The sequence below is a fragment of the Bombyx mandarina genome, chromosome 12 (assembly GCF_030267445.1).
Source record: "Bombyx mandarina strain Sakado chromosome 12, ASM3026744v2".
In the NCBI taxonomy this organism is placed as follows: Eukaryota; Metazoa; Arthropoda; class Insecta; order Lepidoptera; family Bombycidae; genus Bombyx; species Bombyx mandarina.
This window is the reverse complement of record NC_143219.1, coordinates 478,286-504,433: the sequence shown is the minus strand read 5'-3', so window position 1 is coordinate 504,433 and position 26,148 is coordinate 478,286. Positions and strand designations below refer to the sequence as shown.

Sequence of the window (26,148 nt, the reverse complement as noted above, 5' to 3'; positions counted from 1 at the left end):
ACAATTTTGTCAACGCAAGGGATATTTTTAAGGTTTATCTCATAACTCTCAATAACTTACTAACTATTAATTGAAGATGTAGATGTTAACAATAGATATAACGGGCAGAATCGTTTTGGTGCAAATATTCAACTGAATTAACAAAATCATAATTATTTTTACTATGCCTCGCTGATTAGATATGCTGTAGATAGTTTTCATCTTCATTATATTATTGGAAGATGTACGCAGTTGTACGCGGAGGCTCTCATTACTATAGCTCTCTATAAACGCAGCGGCTAATGAGTCCAGTGCGTTACGAAATCAAATAATCTCGGGAAACGTCAGCGCGTTCGTTTTTTCCGGCGCGAACAGTACAAGGCAAACACAGCGTTAAACGGTTTTTTTCTGCGATATTTACTTTCACTTAGCGATCGCTGAAATGTTTTCAGAGATTCGGTTACGGAAAGTGGACATTTTCTTTTTTGTAATACGAGTGAAAAATAACGATTTCAGAATTGTTTATTTGCTTAGGATAACATTGGTATAGTGTTACGGGGCCCGTTAGTGTGTCGAAGCCCGCGTGCGCACCGACGCTCACTACGGGACACGGAGTCATCGAATCAGTTTCACTTGAATTACACCTATAGTTCCTTAACATTAAACTATGTTGCCGTTCTATCTTAAAACGGAGTGCGTGATTGCTTGGAGGCAGAAATATATACTATTATGTCTTAGTAATTTCGGAGATTCTTTTACATTACAGCTTTATTTGTAATTTAAAATTGTCGTCATCTACATCATCATTCTCATGCCCATGTTTTCTCCTTCCATACTTCTCTATCATATACCATTTCTTCACTCACTCCCCTCTTAGACATATCGTCTTTCACGCAATCTATCCATTTCTTCTTAGGTCTACCTCTTCCTCTATATCCTTCCACATTCATAGTTAACACTCTCTTACCAACCTCATTTTCATTTCGTCTCAACACATGTCCATACCATTCCAAACGCGCACTTCTCAGCTTCTCTGTCACAGATGCCACTTTTAGACTTCCTCTAACATATTCATTCCGTATTCTATCCATTCACGTTACTCCACACATCCATCGCAACATTCGCATGTCAATCAATTTCGCAATTTAAAATTGTATTAACATATATTTTATAGACTTGATCTGTTATTGCCAAAATGACCTTTAATATGTAAGAATACGGAAGCCTATTTGAATAAAGTAAGATATATAGATACTAAAGTTACATCCTCGACACAATTTGCCCCATTCTCTTATCTCCTGCGAGGGTCCCTCCTGGAGGGGTGCAGCCAACCCTTTTCCCCGGCAACTCATCTATCACCGGTGACCAGCCAAATGTATTTTAATCCAGTGCTCCGCGCCAGAACGCTTCATGAAACGTGAAAAATGATCTCAGCACTCACACACGTGCACGGTTGCGCGTTCGCATTGTTCCTAAAGTGAATATTATATGTTCAGTATGATACAAGAGTTTGAAGTGTGTATTGCGCTGGGAAAAAAACTCCCCTTCAACCTGGAACCGACAATTGCTTTGCAACAAAAATAGGCATGATTTTCGTATAAATCCATGCAGGATCCCAACGGTCTAATATATTAGTAATTAGGCAGGAATTAGGGTGGGGGTGAGTGATCATTCGCCAAGTGCATCGCCAGAAAGAAAATCCTCTGGAACATGGGCAACCTAATGAATGTTTCTGCATGTGCATCGGCAGCGTAATAACGACCACTATGACAAGAGTGTCCGGCTAAGAAGAGGAGCGAATATTTATATCTGTCAGCTGAAGTCACTAAGAGGCCGGTACTCACTATATCAAGACTATCAAGATCATAGCGATACTCGAATCCCGCAGGCAGGTATCAATTTTTCAAATAAAAATACTTAAAATAACTTCACGAATGACTTCGACAATGAGTGACTACACAAATATTTTTTGGTACTAATGTAGGCAAATGAAAATGATAAATATTAAATGGCTTCAGTTTCTATCCATATTTGTGGTGTCAGTTTTTTTTATTTTCCAATGAGCTTCACTCATACCAGTGAAGCGTGAATTTCTCGTATCGTAACCGTGGAGACAGAGCCGCTTTCCTTCATATTAACGCGTCCCACAACGACGTGATGTGTGTGTGCGCGAGTGAGATAGTATTGTGAAGTTAGTGTCGACGTGAGATGACGGGGGAGGCTTCATGTTACCTGTTCTTTAAATATTCTTAGTCCTGTGTATTCTTAGGTTTTCACGAGTCGTAAATAACATTTTAAACTTTTTAATACTGCAATATCATTTTCTGACGTTAAAACACAATATGACATACATATAAAACACATATAAAATTTATAAGTACTTTATATTAATGAACATCAAACGCTTACAGCCAATGTTGGTTTTAGTTTAATTATTACTTCAAGCCTTTTTGTGGCCCGTTTACTGTACTTAAACAAGCCACCATTATCCACAATATCCACATCCACAATAATTTCGTTTTAAAATATATTTGTTTTTATCTAACTTATGTAGTCGATTTAACCGAGTTATAAGGACCTTGAACTGCCTCTTTGTGTTTACAAAAATCACTGCTCTAGGCACTAGAGCCCTACAAAGCACTATAGAACCTATTAACAATGTTTGTCGCAAAAAAATCGTAAATATTGCTTTCCATTGAATATCTAACTGGTTCAAGACTTTAAGTTGTTAGGCGTTCTGTTTGTAGTCTTTAGTTATTTAATACAAGAAGTATAACTTTCTGTTTTATGCGTTCATTTTATGTCCCTCTATTTAATTCCCGACAGCATATGCTAACAAAATGTAGTCTGTGTTGTACAATAAATCACTGCATCGCTCCATAAATCAGGGCATGCCCTGAACCGTTTTAGATGAAACTTTTGTATCGGTCCCCCGAGACGTGAACTCCATCAATCATGAAAATTTGTTGAGTTTCGCGTCAGCTCTGTATGCTCGAGTCGAGCCAGTCATCGTGCCGCGAGGGTTGAAGATATGATGGAATAGAAAAGCGACTTCTTGGTTTTCGGTGGCCTACTTATTTGTGACTTAATTATTGTAATTTTAATGCACTTGTCTTATCAACATTTGTTTATAATGCGCTTCTGAATCGGTCAAAGAACTGAAACTAAGCCAATTTCAAACCTGGAGTAAGTTAGCGTGGCATTTGGCAACATGACTTTGATTAATAAGCTGTTTCAAAATTACTGAGCATATATTCCATGGTTATTGTGTTAAAGCATTGAGATTATCATACAAAATGTTTTTGTAATTTTAATTATATGTCTTTACTAGGACTGGTCGGCGGACAGAGGTAAGGCAGACTTATTCGAGGATCATAGTATCTGCGTATAGTAGAGGTTTTATTAAAATAATATGATGCCGAAAATTTTTAATGGAAAGTACATGCAGGGTACATACATGCAGGGTATTCGAATTCATTAAATACCTGCTAGTTAAGTATCTTAGTTCAACTTTAGTTTAAGGTAAATTGTTATTAATTTAATCAAGCCCAGATTTGCCTTCAAAGACAGTTTAAAAGAAAAATATGTTGAAGTACATGTCAACTATAACCTTTGATCCCCGTTCATTGAGTTGGGCCGTGAAATATAAAACCCCGCATTTACATCTCAATAATTTTCATGACCCCCAAAAACTGACAATAACACTGAACGTTTGATCGCTCGATATCTTAGCGACATTACTAAAACATCTGTCGCGGAAAATTCACTCTCTTCTCGTTTATCGCGTGGAGGGTAGAGAGAAAAAAACTGCAATAACGCGGTGTCATAACAGAGACGCTACCGTCCGATAATACTATGATTAATACCGGCCTTATCTTACGAGTGCAGGCCTTGCCTAACTCAAGAATACTTCTCGACCACGCCTGATGTCACCATCAACCTAAACGGAGCCTTATTATCGGTCAATAAAAGCGATAGTAGCTTGTTGGCAGCTCCCCGTAGCAAACTAACCGATTTCGCATAATGCATATTATATTCGAGGGTCGATGGGCGGCTGTGGGGTGACCGCACGTCTTTTCCACGCGACAACTTTCCTACATTTTTTTATTATTATTGCGCTCTGATGGAATTTACCCCGAGGGTCGTGGCGCTGAATCCCGTTTCGCCCTTTATTACGGATTTTGAATATGATTTTTGAATGTAATAGAGTGTACGTAGCTTTTTTACAGTCAGTTTAAGTTCCCCCTCGGGCTTTTGAATGGAAAGCTCGCGTTGAAATGTTGAGTGCTTTTCGTGTTTAAATAACATCGTTTTGTTATTTTGAATATTTTTTAGTAGGATTGGGGTGGTGTTATTGATACACAGGCATGCGAAAAAGTAACATAAATTCATTGTTTCAATGAATGAATTCAAACAGATTTATACAAAGGGTGCTTTGTTTTCAGATTCACTGAAAATAAATTGTCTATAATACAAAGAGAAAGATAGTTTTATAGAAAAATTAACAGAGTGAAATTGTTACTTGCTGAAGTAACGATTTGCTTATTTGTCTGAGGGATGTAAAAACCTACAATTTTCCGTTTAGTTTTCAGTTGAAGCATCTGGTGTTGATTTGTACGAGCATAAATAACAAGCGGTCTCGGCTCAGTAATTAACTTGCGCGGTCCGCTGGTCACGGATTAAACTAACGATTAATAGTTTGGGATGTTAATCTGTCCTTTCAGATTCAGGTTGCTTCTATATGATTAACAACTATTTGATAAGGTTATTACATACTTTCTTTTAGAGCATTCTCGAAGGTTTCGGAGAATTTTACTATTTAAATATGTTTATAATTATTGCTTACAAGCGACCCGCTCCGGCTCCGCTCGGGTTTTTAACAAAAATTTCAACGATATTTGACGTTGTTTTCTTATTTTAAGTTAAAGAACACTGATTGCGGCATAGCTATAGTAGTTAGACAGATGCTGTCGCGACACTTTTTGTAAATAATAATGTGTTCTACAAAGTCGTAGTACATTATTTTATTCTATCATAAATAGTTTTCGCAGGGCACGCGATGTAAAGAATATTTTAGGTAATTTTTTTACACCTTGGGTTACATTATTGGAGTTTTAATAAGGATCCCTACTTTTTTCAAAAAAGGTTTTTGCCTATGTCACTCGGGAATAGTGTAGCTTCCAAACAGTGAAAGAATTTTTCAAATCGGTCCAGTAGTTTCGGAGCCTATTCGAAACAAACAAACAAACAAATCTTTCCTCTTTATAATATTAGTATAGATATAGATTGGAGCTGGATATGACAGGAGACAAAAGGTTTAAATTTTAGTTCTATTGGATAATAGATCACGTTTCGTATCAGAACGTGCGGTCGCGTCAGACTGATTGTACCTACCCGGACCTACTTACCCGAGAACCGATGTGTAAATGGTTAAGATATTGTACATGTGCTAACTATCTTTTATTTTAATAGAAGTCGTCGTCACCTAAAGGATAAGACGTCCGGTGCATTGGTGTTGAGCGATGCACCGGTGTTCGAATCCCGCAGGCAGGTACCAGTTTTTGTAATGAAATACGTACTCAACAAATGTTCACGATTGACTTCCACGGCGTAGGAATAACATCATGTAATAAAAATCAAACCCGCAAAATTATAATTAACGTAATTACTGGTGGTAGGACTTCTTGTGAGTCCGTGCGGGTAGGTACCACCACTCTGCCTATTTCTGCCGTGAAGCAGTAATGCGTTTCAGTTTGAAGGATAGGGCAGCCGTTGTAATTATACTTGAGAACTTAGAACTTATATCTCAAGGTGGGTGGCGCATTTACGTTGTAGATGTCTATGGGCTCCGGTAACCATTTAGCACCAGGTGGGCTGCGAACTCGTCCACCTATCTAAGCCATAAAAAATAATATTTAACTTTAAAATTTCAGACTTTTGAATGTTTTGTGTATCCAGTATTTTAATCGGTAACCCGCACCGGTACTGCAGGACTATCAAGTGCTCCGGTTTCAAGGGTGGGGCAACCGTTCTACCATCGACCTCATATCTCAATGTAAGTGGTGGCATTCATATTTAGATCTTCGTTTCTTCGAATCATCACTAAAAAGATTCAATCAATAAATATTGCTTGTGTAATTGTGTAGTCAGATATTTGGTGGCGAAAATTTCCTAACATCGGCATTATAGATGTAGGCCTTAGGGATGGGGAGGGGGTGGTCGGGAGTCTGTAATTATACAAACCCCATTCTCCCCATGTCATATGCATTCCATGTTCATAACGGCGAGTGTTATTGTATGCAATATTGAAGCTTAAACGACTTTTGTCACGAAATAGAGTGAACTGGTGTTAGGTCGCATGACTGCCTCTCGGCAGTATTTTACTTACTGATGATAAAGCATATTTTGAGAGCACAGGATTAGATTTCACTTCGATGGCTCGTCCATACACAAGTATTGAATATATTCAACAACAATTAACATCGCTTTGAAATCAGAATGACTTTACAGTACTGAACTCATGAGTCTTATGTGCAATGATTTCAGGTCTCGCGAAGAACAAGTCTGCCGATGTGCTGTGTCAGCAGGTCTAACGTGGATCCTTTTCTTGCTACATTTAAAGGTAAATAATAAAATTGATTAAATATTTATTTATAAATAGGTTTTTGTTTAGACTCGTTTAATTTATCAGTGAAGTCTATGAAATAATTAAAATGAAATTATTGATTTCATAAATATTTTTAGATGAGGCCCCGGCCTAATTGGTGTAAGTAAATGTTAGGTCTAGGTGCCAATTTGATCGGACCAACGTCTCTTATGTTACTCTCTGAACTATGAACACTGTGAACATGTGATTACTTATCGGCAGAAATATTTATGACAATTACTGTGACGCGACTCAAACATTTGTAATCAAATAAAATAATGTTGGCTATAAGATGTCACATACCAAAACACTTTAAAGAAAGAAATAAGTACATCTATCAATGGTCCGCGTATCTCTCCACCCGTGTCGCGAAACTCTCCTTCGCAAGTACCAAATAGTTGAGAGCTCTGCCCTCGCGTTTCCTCTACCGTCGTTTTGTGTAACACAATTGATGAAAGGGGATGAGGTAGGTCATCTGTTCTTGGTGTGCGCGCGTACATATTTCTGCAATTGATTAGGCGGGGGCGGTTGTCATGGCAACGGGCTGCAGCAGCCCCCTCGGACCCTCGCCGACACAACTCATTGTAGTACAGTCGCGTATAAAGTTGCCTTCACAACGTGCACTACACTCTGAGGATTTATTATTGCCGCTGTGCTGGTGATTAAGTGTTATATTGAGATGATTTTGCAGATGTTTCAAACGTTTTTGACTTTATTTAATTGGTTTATAAGAAATTGACTAAGTTTCTATAGTAGTCCACATCTATGTCGTTCTTATATCCGTTGTATTTATATATTAATACGTGAAGCAAAAACTTTGTATTCCTTTTTACGAAAATTGCGCGGACGGAGGAGTATGAAAATTTCCACACTTATAGAGAATATAGAGAAGAAGTGCACAATGCTAATTTTTTTTTTAAATAATGCATAAAAGATACATTAAATCCTAAATGCCATAAAAATATTTATTTACATCATAGAAGTTCTTCGTGCCTCTGTGCACTAGAGCTTATGTTCCACATAACAAAATAAACGACTAAATACACTCCTAAGCACAAGTTAAGCCTCCGGCGTTCGGTCTATAGTAAAATCTAGATTTTTTTGTAATACACAATAGTCTCCAGACATCTTCCAGATGTCGAAATAGATTTTTGTTGATAGAATAGAATAGCTTTGACTACTTTGGCTTGGTTTCTATCTATCAGTTTCAATTATTACTTTCAATGATAGTAATACTAGATTTGACCTACGGCTATACTTGTGGTATTGCAAGAAAAAACTTACTCTTGGGAACAGTGCTTTTTTGGATGAGTACCCTGTGGTCTTTTCTGTGTTCCTCACAATGGTTATAAATTATATATTCTCTTGCATATTTTGAACGATAATACATTAGGATCTGGCTGCAGACATAAAGTTACCAATGTAAATTAAATTTCAGTCTAATATCTGAAGGTAGAGACAGCGGTATTCTCACTCGCAAAGTAAAACACTTGGTTGGTTGATTTAGGGACGTTTTTCTCTTTCTTTTGCAACAACGGTGCACAGCTGAGTGCAATCATTGAACGAGACACACATATTGCAGCTGGGTTCGGATACTGTTGCTTAGCTCTGGGCGCTGTAATTGTCTCGTGACCAGGATATGCTTTAAACAGAAGCGCATCATCCTTGTGCGTCAAAACCAGACAAGACCGTGGCACAAACTCGTGTGAATCTTTTCGTGGTCTCATTCTTAAAGTCGTCCTTAACATGCCTACCCACTGAAGTAAGTGCGAGAAGTATTTTTAATTCGTACTTCGTCGCGATGTCCTCAGCGCCGGAGTACCTGACGCGCAGTTCCACATTAATTGAAATTGGCCGCTGTAATTGGCCAGACGATTGTCTTCTGAAATAGGGGTTGCGGATGCCGTGCTGTGTACTAGAGTAGCTAACGTAGATGGGACACACTGTTTTGAAGGGTTTCTTTAGAAAAATGTTGCAAGTGACAGGACGAGCAGACATGATCATGACGACGCGGATGACGCTATACTTTTGAAACATGTGGTCAAAGTTGCAATTGTATTGGACAACGGTCGTCCCTAATTTCAAATAGGACCGTACAAATTTGCGACCAAAAACAAGGCTTTTCAACAGAAAACTATACTGACTAACGAGTAGGAATATAAAAAAAGGATTCGGTATGAGTTTGTTCACGTAATGCAGTAACTTTTGTTTTAAATTGAAAATGAATCTATTTTTGAGTATCGAATACTTGAGGTAACCTGCCTTGCACGAGAATAGTGTGTTCAAATTATTCCATCTACAAACTTGTCTATTCTAAGCAGTAGTTTCAAGTTAATTTCCCGCTGAAGCTAATCCTCGCGCCTAATTATAGCACACCGTTTGATTCTCCCCAGCACCCACCTTCCTACAATTGATTCCGACCTGTGCTTTCTTCATTTACGGGTTGACAACGTTTAGTAGTAAATACTTAGTAAATGTCACACGTCACAAATAACTTTAGTCCTGTTCTCTCAGTTTGGAGTAAATGATTTCTCAATGTAAGAGCTATCTTCTTCATATTTATTACGATCATTGTTGTTACGTAGCACTTTTGTTTGGACTGTGTTTCTTTATTCCTTCCTGTCTTCTGGGCAGGGGATAGCGACATTGATGCTGGAGTTGAATTGTTTATTTAAAGAAACAAAACAAGTATAGTCGATTACAATAATTAGGGCCTCACGGCGTCTGCATTATACATGCCGCTGCATACGTTCTCGCCCCAGCGTTGGCTCCGATCGATACTGCACCCTATCCCCAAACGACACGCGCTTAGAATATATTAAGCTCCGTATTTGCATAAGCTGATGAGAACTCTCGTTATGTAGCGAGGGATAAAATCGATACCTTCTCTGTATGTACTCTGACAAAATAGAATGATATTACTTATACTTACTTATTGATATTAATAAGCGGACAAACTTACAGTGTACATGGCATTAAATGATTACCTTTTGTTCATGGATTTATATCAGAGCATGAATTCATCCTGAGGGCGAATTCTCAAATGAATTTTATGACATTTATCATACCCCTTAATTTTAAATGTACGATAAATTCTTGGTATTTATAGGCAGCATTTTGTTCTTACGCGTGCGAGCATATATCCTACCATATGTTAGCTTTAGTTCTAAGTGAAAATATTTCATTTAAATGTTTTGAATATGCAATTAAAAATTATATACATATATCAATCTCTACAGCGTACATAAGCATTAAAACCGAGTCTCAGCTCTTGAATAATTCAACAGTGATTCATGTAAAATGTATTATCATAACATTAATCAGAACTAAAACACACAATATTGCATACATGCATCGCACAGCCGATACATATCAAACGTTGCTTGACATTTTATAAACATACATAAATTTATGATTTATCAACGTATTCGATCTTACTCGAGTTATAGCCTCAAAGAAATTCAAGTTTTTACTGGAACCTCTCCGGGAAACATTTAATATTTCATAACGTTTGATGATAATAATAAGTTTTAGTGCAGCTCACAGCGCGCGGTCGGGACGCGCCGTCCGCTATCAAATGGCCTTCTTGTGTTTTCACACTACTTGATGGTCGCGTTAAACTTACGTAATTTTGTTTTTAATTGAAATTTGCTATAGTGAGCTCAGCGCTCAGAGTGCAGGGCGCGACTCACTCGTATCAACCTCGCAGGTTCGAATGCGTGTGAAACTTGAATCTGTTGTTTCTCAAAATTTACTTAAGGCAGAGTAAAGTAATCAATTGAATAGTTGAATGTTAAATGCGTGAAAATTCATTATGCAGGGGATGAAAATAGTGAAACAATAGTTTCAGGTACGGACATTGGGAGACATTTAATAGAGAACACGTGTTCAGTTGCAAAAAAATAGTCTTATGCGATATCATTACTATTTTTAACAGAATTTCTATCTTGAGCCCTGGACCTCAGTGATGGCACTTTTTCTTATACATATGATTTAAAAAAATTGCAACAAAATGACAAGGTCTCTAATCTCATATTACATGATTACTTGTTGCAGGTCGGTAGGTTGGCACGGGCCAACTGATAAATGGTTAATGGAGACCATGGACATCGACTTTAATACAACGAGCCACTTTGCGACATCGGAAACTCGATTTTATTGTAAAAGCGGTTGTCCTACTTTTCAAACTGTTAAGTGTGACTGAGTCGCAATAGGAATAGGATGGTGGCTTAAGTTCTGTGCTTTACCAAAGTATAGCATTGATAAATGTTTAAGGAAGTTTAAAAATGTATACTGGTTTGTTTTATTTGAGAATCTAAAATCTTATTGTGGACCTAAACATGTCTGGCTGGGTTTAATGATAAACTGAACACAAGTGAAATAATTGCACAAAAATCTTTGAAAAACTTTGATGTAGTTTATATCATACAAAATCCTTCAAAGTATCAACCATTAATAGTTTTTCACGTAACTTTTGAAGGAGCTTTCCTTATAGGTACAAACGCGGAGCTTTCCTTTGAGCGAGGCCGACGGAACAAAGCTTCGAGTTGCCGGAATCCAATTTAAAAGTAGCGTTTACTTCAGCGTGTAATCGTTAGACGACATGAGGCTCACCTCACCTCTGCGATTTCGACGCAATTTTTAATATATATACGTTTTATTGTCGCAGCAGTGATTTTGATCCATTAACGGTGCTTTTAGGCACCACAAGCACTGGTCACCATCCTTGTCGAACCCGTCGCTTGCGACGAAGGGCTTGACGAGGGAATTAACCCATAGACACAGCCCACTGAGTTTCTCGCCGGATCTTCTCAGTGGGTCACGTTTCCGTACCGGTGGTAGATTCTGCGAAGCACGGCTCTTGCTAGGGTCAGTGTTAGCAGCTCTCCGGTTTGAGCCCCGTGAGCTCACCTACAAACGTTAGGGTGAAGCTGAAATAGCCTCTCAAGGCTATCAACATAGGTAGAAAAAAAAGAAGTGATGAGATCACCGTGACCGGACCTATTCGTGTGAATTTGGAGTTTTATGTGAACATTTCATAGGTAACATTATTTATGAGACACGTTAAAATATTTCGATACAAATAACTAGATAACTTAAAAAAAAATGCAACTCTATCTGCTGTTCAGTCAGGTACCGGCGGACGACATGGACATACTCAGGATACTACTGACGTACTTACTTACTAGTACCCGTAAGTCGTAATAGCCCGTAATAATTTACCCACTTTCATTTTACGCTTTTTTTGCGATTTCTATTACGAGAAATGATTAAGGTGAAACATAAATTTATATTTTTTGTCGAAAAGCAGTAATGCGTTCCGGTTTGAAGCATGAGACCACTGTCACACAAAACAATAGAGACGGCGACCTCATGCCGCATGCCTCATGCCTGTCTATAGGCTACAGCAACCACCAAACATTGTCCGGAACCTGAGGTCGTATGCTTACATAATGCAACATACAACTAAAGTAAATTTTTCTATGAATATCTCTCTGTGGTTGTAGGTCTGTGCGAAGCCTTATTTAGTGCAGGCAGACTCGAGTGGGCGGACCTCCGGTCGCCAATATTATACGGCCGTAGCACAGGCCGTAGTTAGCGCGCACTGATATTAAGAATTCCACGAAACATAGACTAGAGAGAGCCGATACATACGGTGAAATTGATTGAAGATAAAATTAATGTCTTTCTTCACACAAAATGCTAAAGGTTCTACAGGAGGCTTAACTGTGCTTCTGACATTAACTTTAACAGTAACTAGGTATTGTAATATCGGTTTGGATTAAATAATTGTAATTGAAGTGGGTTAATTATTAAAACTTTCTTCATTTAATCTTTATTCGTTTAAAATTAGACTCGGTGTAATTGTGACAAAAAATATTCTTCATAAGTGAATTGATTTGTCATTATTTATATCCAACGGAACGTTCAAGGTATTATCTTGTCACACGACAATAGCAAGTGACAGGTATACCAATGTTGTTTCTGAAATAAGATCAGTACAGTTTTAACGCTACGGTTAAATTCGCAGGCATTACCAAAAGCAGTACCTTCGGGGCACGACCTTCTTGGTTCTATGACCGGAACTTGGAACCCATAGACATTAAAACATGAATATCACTTCCAAGAAGTTTTCGTTTCAATAGAACGATTTCCTTTTAAGTTGGAATTTTAAACTCCTTTGACACAACCTTAATGAGCTCCAAGTTAATTGCTAGTAAAAACCACATTGAAACGCGAATTGTTGATTGCTCGTGTGAGTGGCCATGGTTTGGCTACGTCAAGTAGCTTGTTTATCTACACTCAACGAATTTAATAACTCAATAAAACACTAACAACACAAAATTAACTTAAAATTTAGCTATAAATCAATAAAGTCTCTGCATTCAAACACTACTCTGTGCACTGAGATTGGAGGGAATGGTACAAACTTGGTAATTGAAAAATCTTTCCGTTTCACCTCCCGCCCCACCCCCGGGCCCCCCATCTACTACTCAAATTGAACTTCTAATTACGTTTATACAAATTTAATTAAGGACTCGGAGGACCGAACCGTTACTCCAACATCCTAGCTCATTACGTTTTTTGTTTGAGTTCGATTGTTTCAACAGACGCGCTTCTGGCCGAGTAGCTTCACTTCTGCTTTACTGCTACTTATAAGTGTTCGCAGTCTTCTGGACATATATCTGTACCTAGCCTGTATCTACTGCGATAAATTGTGCGATTTGGTAGGAAAGACAAGGAACTTTACATGATTAATGATATTAATACTCTACATTAAATCGCAAAGTGGCTTTTATTGTCTTTCGAAGACAATTCAGGGTGCAGCCGAGAGTCAAATAGTGAAGCCGCAAACAAAATCTCTATCAAATAGATTACAGCAGCTGGTAGTAGTCGAATTCTTCTTCGCTAATACCTGATATGAGGGTAAAAAGGTGATGACGCGGCCATATGAACCAATTTCTCTGCTACTTAGCGCCAGGTCAGGTCAGGTGATTTACTCTCAATTTACATAAATAAAATATGTACGTATGTAATTATGATTGCGTTTGAGTCATTTGCTTATTGAAAAGCTGGTTAAATTGTTTTAGGTGGACAGAAAATCAAGATCACCGAAGCTCGATGTTGATCGGTGTAAACTTGCCGCGCTGGCAGCTGTGGAGATTAATGTATACAGCACTGGAAGTCGTGTGGCTGGTAATGATGACCATTATAAAGCAATTGTTTGCTTGAATTAGCCGAAGACGTAATTAGTATTTTAAGATAAATTATTGAACTGTTAATATTCTGAGAGTTTCTGGTCTGATTCGAGAATTAATTTAAAACAAGTAAAAACGATTGAAATCACGCACAACTTAATTGATTTAACTAATTTTCTCAATCAATTTCAACTAATTAGTTAATTTCGGATGAACTTTTTAATTTTGTTATATTTAGAAATGAACATTTGACGCTAAACGCTAATCACAATGATAACAATACATAAATACTTTGTGAAGTAAGCAAAACAGGAATGAAAGAACAATTTCGCAACACAAAGCTGTCATTTTGCACCTACACCCTATCCCTCCATCTCGGGTTGGGGCGGGGGGACACTGGACCGGGATGGGATGGGTCGGGTGGCATGGCGGCCATTCGTCAGCGCTCCGTACAAATGTTTTCATTTTTATTTCATAAATAAAGAGTGGAATTTTTCTTTTTTTTGTCCTTGTAATGAGAGAATATTGAGTTCGTGTTTTGGTATTTTTAAAAGGGACCAATTTTGATACTTGTGTATATAACGAGTCAAATCATAAATAGTAGAATATTCAAGAATATGGTTCCCGTATTTTGATATAAGAATCTTTTAGCATTATTTTTATTAGAATATGTTAGTTATTATCGTGTAAATAATTTATGAGATAAAATGTTTAAGTGGTCTCCAAACTACAAAGTCATCAGTAACATAGCCAATGATGAAATTACATTATTAATAACCTCAATATGTGTCAACTGCATTTTGGAGACTAGGGTACAAGGGCCGTGTGACCAAATGTACTATTTCAATTAAGTTTATTACAACGAGTTCTAAAAATTAAACGAGAATTTCTATAAGCAAGGAATATTTGCGTTCGTTACCCGTGGGTTGGTTTATAGCGTTTGTAGAGTCGTATAGAGCGGGGGCAGAGCAGAAGAGTCTCTCCCTTCCTCAACTTTATAATTCTATTACGTTTATTGCTCTATCATGTACTGTTTTTGTAATATACTGTTGCCTTGGCTCTAGAGCTGATTTGTAGGATAGGTTTTTGAATCTACCAATTTATTAATTGTGTGGTTGATACTGTTTTCTCGGAAGCTTTCTTTCTACTCTGAAGTAAAATTTAGGTGAGTTAGAACTCATAAGTTTAATGTTGATCAGTTTATCGATTTTTAAGCGTGGCGTAGTTGTTAAATTTAGCCATAAATCTTACAATGTTATGATCACATTCGATTTTTTGCTATCTAAGGTAGAGGTGAGCGCCGCTACAGGCACTTGCTATTAATAAGTTTATTTATTTATTACCTAGTTGAGTAATCGCGCTCACGGCTAAAGGAAATCACAACGTGGATGTCGTCACCTAGATTGAGACAAGAAGATGAAATCTCAGTTGTATCGTTGTTTGTTGTACGGGTGTTTGATGCTCAAGCCGGAATGGGTCCTTACTTCGCGGTAACAACAGGTAGCATGGTGGTATATTCAAAAGCATGTCTTCAACATGGCCAATTATTAAGCGACCATGACGATAAAATGTCAGTCTTACGTAGGAGAATAACTGAAGATTCAAAAATAACAGGCGACTAAGAACACCCACTCGGAAAACTATGGTCATGTACCGGTGTCCTTTGGTTAACAGATAGAACTCGATTTTTATTACACAAAAATGAGGGTAAGCTCTTATTACATTACGAAAATTGGTTATTGATGAAATATGATGAAATATGTGAAATATTGAGGAAACTTGAAATTTCAAATGATTTAACTTCTTATTAATCTTAATTATTATTAGGACTGATTTACGCAACTCTATTCAATAATTAGGGTTATTAAAATTCAAAGTATGTATATAACTTGACATGCTTAAAGATTTATATGCTTTAAGATTTTTCAACTTATCATGTAGTTCATATTACTTTAAATAGGTTTTGTAAAGATCTTGAAAGTAAATAGATCAGTCAGAAGTTCTCGAAAGCGACGGTGACTATTTACCATCAGGTGGGTTGTGTGATCATCCGCCTTCTAATGTATAAAAGATATAGGAATTAATTAAAACTTTATGGTATATTGAAATATTTAAGAGTTTGTTATTTACTTTACAATTTTCAATGTACAATGGTACTGTAGCTTCTCTGGTAATGAAGTCGGTGAGCTGCAATGTTTTGCTTGATAGATAAGTCGACTTCTAGTTGTCGCCACTACATCCAGTGAGTCTCCTGTCAATAAACGGAACGTAGTTTGGGAATTCGTTACATTGTCCGATGTTTGGTTTCCGCTGGCTTCGCTTTTTACGCGGTCACCCTCCTGCCCGGGGGTGCGATTCTACGATAATGTTTACCCTGGTTTTTTATTTACCCGGTTTTCTATTCCGTCGTAATTGTCCACGATTGTTGCTTTAAGGAATATTTATTTGGGTTTCAGTTTACTTTCCGTTTGGCGGTGTCCCCCTTCGACGTGTGAAGTATCCAACGTTGTTGACGGCTCGGGTGGTGTCTTGTGACTCTGACTTTCTTTTTATTGAAGTTGTCGTGGCCTAAAGGATAAGAGGTCCGGTGCGTTCATATTTATCGATGTGATTGTGGCGGTGTTCGAATCCCGCAGGCAGGTACCAATTTTCTGATCAAATACGTACGATTGACTTCCGCGGTGAAGGAATAACATCGTGTATTAAAAATAAAATCCGCAAAAGCTACAATTTGCAAATTACTGGTGGTAAAACGTCTTGTGAGACCGTATGGGTAGATTACATCTGTCGTGCCTATTTCTGCCGTGAAGCAGAAATGCGTTTCGGTTCAAAGGGTGTTTCTTACTATTGTGTTTGTTACCTTTACCATTGTAAAGACTTAGAACTCATATCTCAAGGGTGGTGGCATTTACGTTGTTGATGTCTATAGGTTACAAGTACACACTTAATACCAGGTTGGCCGTGAGCTCATTCAACGATCACAGGAATAATAAAAAATCTTACTTGTTGATGGTTTTAGGAGCTGGTTGGATAATATGATTTGCGTCGGACCGCAAGATCAACATCCAGCGAGTACCATATTATTTCTACTTCTGTATATTTATAGACAATTGATATTGAAACTTGTACTCAAAGTGTTAAAAACTTTATTTCTTTTTGATGGCAAAAAGCTAACTGCAATGTCAGATAAGTAAACCGTGCGAGTACTCTATAGTCTGTTCCACTCATGTGCCGCGCTGTGTTGTCGTACAAATTGATTTTGCGGCTTCCAAATCAAATGTTGTCGTTCGAAATGACTTGTCGTCGGGAATGACGTTATCAAAAAATTGATCAAGACTCGATTCGGTATTATATTTGTCGTTACAGAAGACGTAGGCTGAAACATATCGAGTACCTACGCAGTCTGTAGAGGCACTATATTAATAAAGGGCAGTACACAACTTAGACAGAATTGCAGTAGCAATTGATATGCGGTATGGACTTCATTGGTCATGATATGTTTCTGATCATTGGTTAATTGTTTAAACCTAGGCGGTATTGACAGTGTAGCGTCTATGGATCCTGGTAACCGCTTCGTATGGAACGAGCCACTAGCTTTGCCACCGGTTTGATCGAGGGAAAGCTATACCAACACATCACTGGAGACACATGATGCAGTTCTACTTTTTGTGGCTGGTGATGAAGCTGGAAAACTAATAGCTCGTTGAAACTATTTGCACTATTAGCAATTATTAACAGTATATGTTAATTTTATTTATTAGAACGCACTCTGACAAGAAGCGGTTGGGAACCACAGCTCACTTCATTTTTGACCAAATGCAAAGTCAAGAGCATTGCTTTGTTACAAATCATTTAGTGTGAAATTAAGTATTTTTCAAGAATAGTAAGTGTAAATAAATATAACAGCTGTTTTACTGTTTAGTATGGAGTAGTTATAATTTATTCGAATAGTTAACACCATTCCGCTTATTTCTGCCGCGAAGCAGTCGTGCGCTCCGATTGAGGTAGCTGTTATAGGCTACCATGGAAAATTTCGCATTAAGTCACAGGGCATGTGGTCATACTCAGGTTTATATCTGCGGGCTTCACTTACCCTCGATTCACTAATAATAATTTTAACTATGTAATTCAGGGTTCAAAGAATGGAATTTTAGGCGTAGTTCGAGTTGACAAAATGTGATGAATTGATCAATAATTTAGAATCAATTTTAATCCACACCACCCTTAACATTTCTTGGGAAAACAATGGTTAATATCAATTTCAAGGTTCAGTAGGATTAATTTTTATCTTATTAATCTAATTAGATTAATAAAATTATTTATTATAAATTATAAATTAATTAATTTAAAATTGTTTTAGTTCAGTTTTAATAGTGTTAGTTAAATGAGATCAAAAAGTAAGAATTTCTCCGTGTCTTCTGTTCTCAAATCTACTTTCTTGTGTGCACCAATAAAATGTACTCAGTAAAATGAATCGAAGAAGCTAGTAATCAGCATAAGTGAGGAGGTACGAATATATTAAACGTAAATCTTGTGAGGCTTTTATGTTTATCGTAAAAAACGGCAAGTGTCCGGGCCAGCAGTAAATATAGCTCGTAAAGACACCCACCCTCCGGAGGGCCGGGGGTACTTCGATGCATAAACCAAAACTAAGTATATTTTTCATGATCACTTATATCGGGCACAAAATGTGTTAAATTAAATAGATTATGGAATGATGGGTCATGGTACAGCGCAGTCGGATCTGCGACCTCATGTGTCAAAGTGGGTAGCATCACTCACGTTGTGACCTCTACGGACAACGATCACGACTTTTGACACCAGTTGGTGCGTGAACTAGTATGCCTATACTACCTATAAATTATCATTTAGTGCTTCTTGAAGTTCCTCGTGTTGCATATATTTCAGTTTAAATATTTCGACTAAGGCTGGGGGTCGTGTTAATTATTTGTATTTGTTAAAAATGTATGTGTCCGCGTGTCCACACACTACATATATACACATATAATATTAAATGCAAGAACTATAATATTTGAGATATTCGGTTATCGGTTCACCCCAAACGTAATAATATGTCTTTAGTAGAACACTATAGGGATACAGTAATCTGTACACGCCATACGACCACCAAACTGCCATACGAGACCACCACTCTATATTATATATATATAGTGGTTGGATAATTAGAGACACTATCAACGGTCCTTGACATTATGTAAAATACTTTACTGCAATCGTTTTTATTTTGAAATTAAACAATAAATAGGACAACAATATGTTCAACGATTTATCATTTATTAGAAAAACAATATGAATCTCACTTCACAAGGGCAGTTTCAATTTTACATTACGGAAAAAAATTTAAATCAGTTTTAAAGTATGAGCAATAATGGTCAACTAATTAGAAACAACAACAAAAAAGTATAAAAAACACAATTTTTTTAAGTATTAGTAATTGGTAATGTTATTTACGAATTTAGTTGCGAAATAGCTACTATCCACAGCCTACCAAATAGCTATAATTAATATGTAGTGGCGTATCCGTTATTTTCAACACCTTCAATAATAGCACTGCAACGACGTGGCATTGATTCAATTAATTTCATACATTTTTCTAGGGAGATTGAATTTCATGGTTCAACAAATGCTCCATATAGTTCGTTTTAACTGGTGTTACGTTCGTTTGAGACTTTCTTTTTAACAATATACCAGAGATTTTCTATCGGGTTTAAGTCCCGACTATTTGCTGGCAAGTCTAAAATGGATATACGCTGTTCGCTAAGGAAGCATTTGACGCTATTGGCCGTGTGCTTAGGGTCATTGTCCTGCTGAAAGTTCCAGGTTACAGGCAAATGATCGTCCGAATAGGGAATCAGTGTGTGCTCTAAGATATTTTTGTATTGCCATTGATCCTTTGTACTTTCAATCTTTCGGACGGGTCCAACTCCACGCTGGAGTTGGAGGAAAAACATCCCTAAACTTTAATATTACCGCCACCGTGTTTGACTATCCCTACTCATTGGGTATTTATGACCTCTAACATAGCGTTTTCCATGGGAATTTATCATATTTATTTTTATTTCACCTGAAAATAACATTTTTTTCCATTCTTGGCGAGATGTTTCTCGGGTCATTAGGCGAAAAACTTCATTTTTAATCTCGTTGGAGCCTTTAATTGGGTCTTTTTTTAGCCTAGCCCTTCTATGAAACATTTTCAACAGTTCCATGTGTTTTATAATGATCAGTTGCCTTAAAAACTTTCTTAACAGAACAATGAAATGCTCAGCTATTCTTCTGTACGCCCTCTTATGATCTATATGTAAATTAACTATTATTTGCTTATGTGACGCGTCACAACTTTTATTTTTTCCCATTCCCATTTGAACAAAATAAAATTCAGATTAAATTTTAAATTGCCGCCAAAGTAATAGAAAAAGCCAAGAAAGAAATGCTATTCTCCAATTTCCAAAAAAGTACGAGCTATGGATTCTTTTTAAAATGTTTCTAATTAGGCGTCCAAGCGGCCAGTAACAGAAAATAAACTCCACATGGGTAAGACTCATTTTGTATTATAATTAAAAGTAAGATATGTTTTATATTACATATGTGCATTTATTGAGAGCAATTTATTTGATTGGCTATATTACATATTGCATGATTATTAATTATTGAATGTGTTTATTTTTTACAAACATTTGTACGTTGAAGTTACTTTCTTTATTCATAAGTAGTGTTTCTAATTATATGACCACCACTGTATATGTACGTCACAAGCGATTTCACAACAGCTTATGTATGTCTTCTCATTGAGAAATTCATATTAGTTTATTACATATCTTACTTATAGATAGTTTCTTTATATTAAAAATGTAGTTTTTAAGGAATACGTGATATTAATTTGATTCTTTTTGGTATACGGCATTTTGTTTCGGGGCGACGCTATCGTCGACGAAGGCGTTTTCATCCTGGAAATTATTATTCTATTCGTGTCATTTATAACAAGTACTCGGGGAAGATTACGAGGCACAACCGTTGTATGAAAATTAGCTTCCCAATACAATTATGAAAATTTTATGTACATATACTCGTGTACAGAAAAATATTGATAAATGATGATAGAGCTTATTTATCTGTTCGTATTGAAATTATTGTTTCGTTTAAAGAATTATGACATTTAGGTTAATTTGATCGTTGTAACTCTCAATAATAATATTGTTACGTGCTGGGGCTCGGGATAAATTAAATTGCACCAAAGTACAACTAAAAATTGTTTTCAATACTTAGATCACATAAACACTTCACAAACACTTTAAAATTCTCAATAAACACTTTAAAACTCTCAATTCCTCATCCCTTACCTTAACGAAAATATTTTCCGCTATCTGACAATAGATGGCGTTGTACTTCTCGATCGTTCTAGGTGCTACTAGATCCTACGATATTCGTTCGACTATTCGGCGATAGATGGCGTTACTCTTACCGGCGTAACAATATTTATCTCCTTTTTGTTTTCGTTGCGCCAATATTTTTGATAAGACTATGCCATTTACAGCGAGGCTTCCAGAGAAGTCTTCATCCCAATTACTAAAGGTTTCATCAAAGAATCAAATCCCTGGATTTCTTTACAGGTTATTAAGGGATCCCGGTACAATCGCGTCCTGAGCGGAATGGCGTAATTTGCGCTGTTCGCCACAATCACACTAAACAAGACAAATGTACAGTCATACCGTGAGATGTCGTATGGAGGCGCATCCATCGTAGTAATCGTAAACTTACTTACACCGTTCTGATATTTTGGACTGCGACTGGCTTAACTAGCTCTGTCACAAGTAGGTGGGCTAGTACACAATTAAACAATAATTATTTTCTATCAGACAAGCAACTTGTAATTAGCTGCGTCTTAAAAACTGCGTGCTTTTGATTTTTACATCTCCATAATTCTAATATCGTTTCGTAATATAGGCTACGAAATCTAAATTGTAAAATTTTATCTTAGACATTTGTAGCAATTCACTTAAAATTCATAGTTGCTAGTTTCTTACTTTGATTCATTTTACGGTATACTAAATAATGATTACGACTCAAAAATTTTTCCAAAAGGATCAAAAGAGCGACTTCAAGAAGGAGAGAGGATCGTAATTCGGTCGTTTTATTTTTCACCGAGTGTAATGCCAAACGTTCATATCAAAACTTCAACTTAAATATACTGGACGATCGCCGATAGATCCTCGATTTAGCTAACAATATCATAACGTAACCAGGAAAACTTTACTGACGTAACGTTCATTCACGAAAATGAAAATAAATACATCTTTGATGTGGCACTTTGACACATAAGGCACTAGATCGGTGGGCGATCTTATGGCATAACCGATTTTAAGTATCAATTGTACTTTATAACGATTATTTGACGTTTCGTACCGGACCGCATAGAGAGCCAGAAATAGGCAAACTTTTTGTGTATTTGATGTCATTACACAATATTCTTTATTTTGGAATTCTTTCGCAAATGTGTGTTAAGACAGGAAATAAATTTTTACCTCCAGGTTTGAGCGCCGGAATGTTAGTTAAAGATAAGTATTCACTACTAAATGTTCACCGTTGCTTATGGAAATTTAATGACAAATACGAACGGAAACGATAGAGTTTATTTTGTAACAAATGATTCGTAAAGTTAATTTCACAAAAACGGCCTGTTACATTAATATAAAATATTAGAATACAAATGAGAACACAGTATTAGATTACGCAGTAGTACTAAAAGAAAAAATTACATCAATTAGATTTAGAACTCTTTTAGGCTCCTTGTAGCGCGATAGAAAGCGTTTCTCTAAGACAAAGTGTGTTATTTCTCGCGGGATCCGTCTGTGGGTGTCGGGAGGTGTCCGGGGGTGTCCGGGGGTGCTCCTCCATCGACGGGGGTGTGTTGTAATATTTTTACGAGCGTGTTTTTATTGCGGTGCTCGCGATAAATTTGTCATCGTGGACACGCTCATGCATGACATCGACGCCCCGTCGTTACGAAAATGCATTTACGTTTTATTATCTTGTTATTTAATACGAAATTTATTATTCGAAGAGATAGTTCAAAAGTGTATTTCTCTAAGATTTCCTGAGAAAAACACAGACCTACAGCTTTAAAGTTCGATCTCACGTTAACTTAGTTTGTTTTATGTAGTAGTCGCTCTCATCATAGAATCGGACGTGTCCTGACCCAGGGAACCGGGCAATACGGCAGAAGTAGGTAGACTGACAAGAGTGATTGTACCTACCCATGCGTGCTCACAAGACGCCTTACTAGGAGTAATATCTACGTTTTGAAGATATCAAGTTTTTTTATACTATGTATACACAGTGGTAGCTGATAAGTTTTGGTTGAATAGTTTTTAATATCCTCAAAACCCTCAAGAAAAAGGAATGTGATACATTTTAAAGTGCTTTAAAATGATTATATAAGAGCTTAATAAAAATTAAATACAACTACTATAAAAACTAAACGAGCTACCATCATGAAAATAAAAAGCAAAAATCTTTAATTTATCCAATTGTTAAAATAAATAAAGTTAATTCTCACACAGTTAAGTAAAATACTGAACGATTACCGTCCAAATAGCGGTGTGTGACCAGCCTTTAGTAATATTGCTTCGATGCGTGAACATTAACAGATGATTGAGATTCTGTACAGAGTTTTGTAGCATTATTGGTCACAAGGGTTCTTAACGTCTGTGCATAGATGGACATGTGACTTTTTGTAGTTTAGCATATCAGTCACGTCTATGCAAATGGCGCGTCTGGAATACCTAAAGTGAGGTCTTTGAACAGTTTTTCTTTTGTCAGCTTTTATGCGCAAACATATGTAGCCTTAATCGGTTACGAAAGGTGAGAGATACCATAACTTCAACGAAGACTCCTTTAAGAGTACATATCGACGCCTGAAAGGCAAACGTGACTAAGCGACAATGCGTGAACTTTACAGTAGACTAATTTAAAGTTGAAATACCTGAAAACAAATCTATTTTAACGAATCTAGCTGTAGGATTGAAATGATTTTAATAGACCTAGAAATATATCTTTTTTTGCGCATCGAATATGGTTATTGATTGCCTATCATTTATGTACAAAGCAGTTATTGTCGCTTAGTCATGTTTGCCTTTCAAGCGTTGATATGTTTTGCGACTAAATTACTTTTAGATTTAAACCAATTGAAAAATTCCTGTTCTTCTGATCGGTTTTTGTGAATTAAAGTTATAATTTTGGTAATATTTGTGGATAGTCCAAAGAGAAGCGTAAGTCGTGCGGGCCCTAAACAATCAGTTTCCCACACATTATCGTTGTAACTAGATTGGTTCGTAAGCACCGTGACGCAGCAGTTCACACGCCTCCTTCTCCGTGTTACAGGTCTCGAGTCAGGTGGAACTTCACGATCATCGGAGAGTACGGCTCGTGGAAGAGCTTCAAAGGAAGACGGAAAAATCTTGTGAACAAGCATTGCAAGCGATTTCTTTGTATTCAAAAATAAACAGCCATTACGTAGAATCAAGCAATAGGCAAGTTTTTATTTCAAAAAGAAACCTACAACACATTATTGAAAGTTTTGAACATACATATTATTAAAATGTATATCTCGGAATAAAGTATATCCAAAAAATATATACATAGATAATACGAAGAAAATTTTGTAGCGAAAGATTAGAAGATAGTGTTTTTTTTTAATGCACTCTCGGCATGTGAGTTCAAAGTATCAGTGATGTAGCGTCCGACTCACCCTTCATTCAATCCGCATTTTTTATTGCTAAGGTGGGTCGACGGAAATGTTGGTGGAGCTCATGGCCTACCTAGTGTAAAGTTGCCTATTTCTGCCGTAAAGAGTAATGCGTTTCGGGTTGAAGGGTGGCGCAGCCGTTGTAACTATACTGAGACCTTAGAACTTATATCTCAAGGTGGGTGGCGGTATTAACATGGTTGATATCAATGGGCTCCAGTAACCACTTAACACCAGGTGGGCTGTGAGCTCGTCCACCCATCTAAGCAATAAATAAATAAAAAACGATCATTTGACTCAATTAGTAGCAAGTCGCCGTCACCCATAAGCCAATGATGATGACAGGGACCATTCTATACCGTCATCATAACTAACCATTGAGTGTGCTCTGATTGTCCGTCTGGTTAACCCGCTAATAAATTAGTAACATCTACTTATTTAAACAGGTAAATAACCAATATAAACTGAGCTCCTAATCGAAATACATTCAATGTAATTTTGTTAATTATTCACGAATAGTAAGTACCATCGAATATCATCGCATCTGTAGAATAAGCTATTATATGCAATAGTTAAGGTGGGCTTTCTTACGCAGGGATAGATTTGTAATGAAATTAAGATTTAAATCTTATGTTGTCGCACTGTGTTGTGTATGTTGCGATATTTATGATCTCCAGTAAATGCTGATGGGGTTCGTCACCCATCTACGGAAAACAATAGGCAACTGGTCTATTTATAGTCCATTGTAAAGAAAACTAAAATTATTTTTACAAGATAATTAATGATCTATTTTTTTTTATAACGAAAGTGCAATTAGTATCGTTGTCTCGCGATTACAAAAACGACAAGTCGGAAAGACACGGATGCCGTAAGTTTTTTTTCAGTGAATTCTTTAATTAGTCCGTAATGAAGGATGAAGTTTTGCTATTTCAAACAAAAATGTTGTAAGAACATTAAATTGTTTGCATGAATGGAGACCGATGCGTGTTCTGCTGACCCCGCCAGATAAGGGCAAAATAAGGTTAGAGTTTTGCCTCTTAATGACTTTTCTTTTTTTAAATGAGAAGGTGAAATTTTAAAAAACTACAATAAATCAACCATATGAAAATTTTTCCTTGGATTTTCCATAAAAATCTTTAATAAATCAATTAAGCAGTCTCATTCCTTTCAACACTAATATGCCCAGGAACATTTACTAACACTGACCGACGGCTTGATGTCTTTCCTCCTTCAGAGGATAAAGAAGTGGTGGTATGAATTCCCCAAGATCATAGGATCCTGTAGTCATGTCTTTAGATTACTATTCAGAACGTTGTTTTGTAAAATCCTCTGACTATATCATATTAATACAATAACGTTAAATTACTAAATCAACACATACGTTATTCCTATCTTCGTTTAGCATTCATAAATAACTTGTTGAGTAAAGTCGATGGCCGATACGCTAAGCCAATGTTTGATCGCAAACAAATATGTTTTATTGTTAATAATCAAAATACGACTCGCCAACAATACTATTGAGCTCGTGTATACCAGAACATTCCCGAATCGCTGTTATTGAT

At 36.8% G+C, this 26,148-nt stretch overlaps 1 long non-coding RNA gene across 1 annotated transcript; it reads left to right on the top strand.

Moving 5' to 3' along the window:
* The first annotated feature begins 5,912 nt into the window (after nt 1-5,912).
* LOC149501710 (uncharacterized) lies at nt 5,913-24,359 on the top strand. The gene is made up of 4 exons (XR_016323951.1): nt 5,913-6,034; nt 6,526-6,601; nt 13,717-13,822; nt 24,223-24,359. It is a non-coding gene; the product is annotated as an uncharacterized LOC149501710 (long non-coding RNA).
* Nucleotides 24,360-26,148: the final 1,789 nt, after the last annotated feature.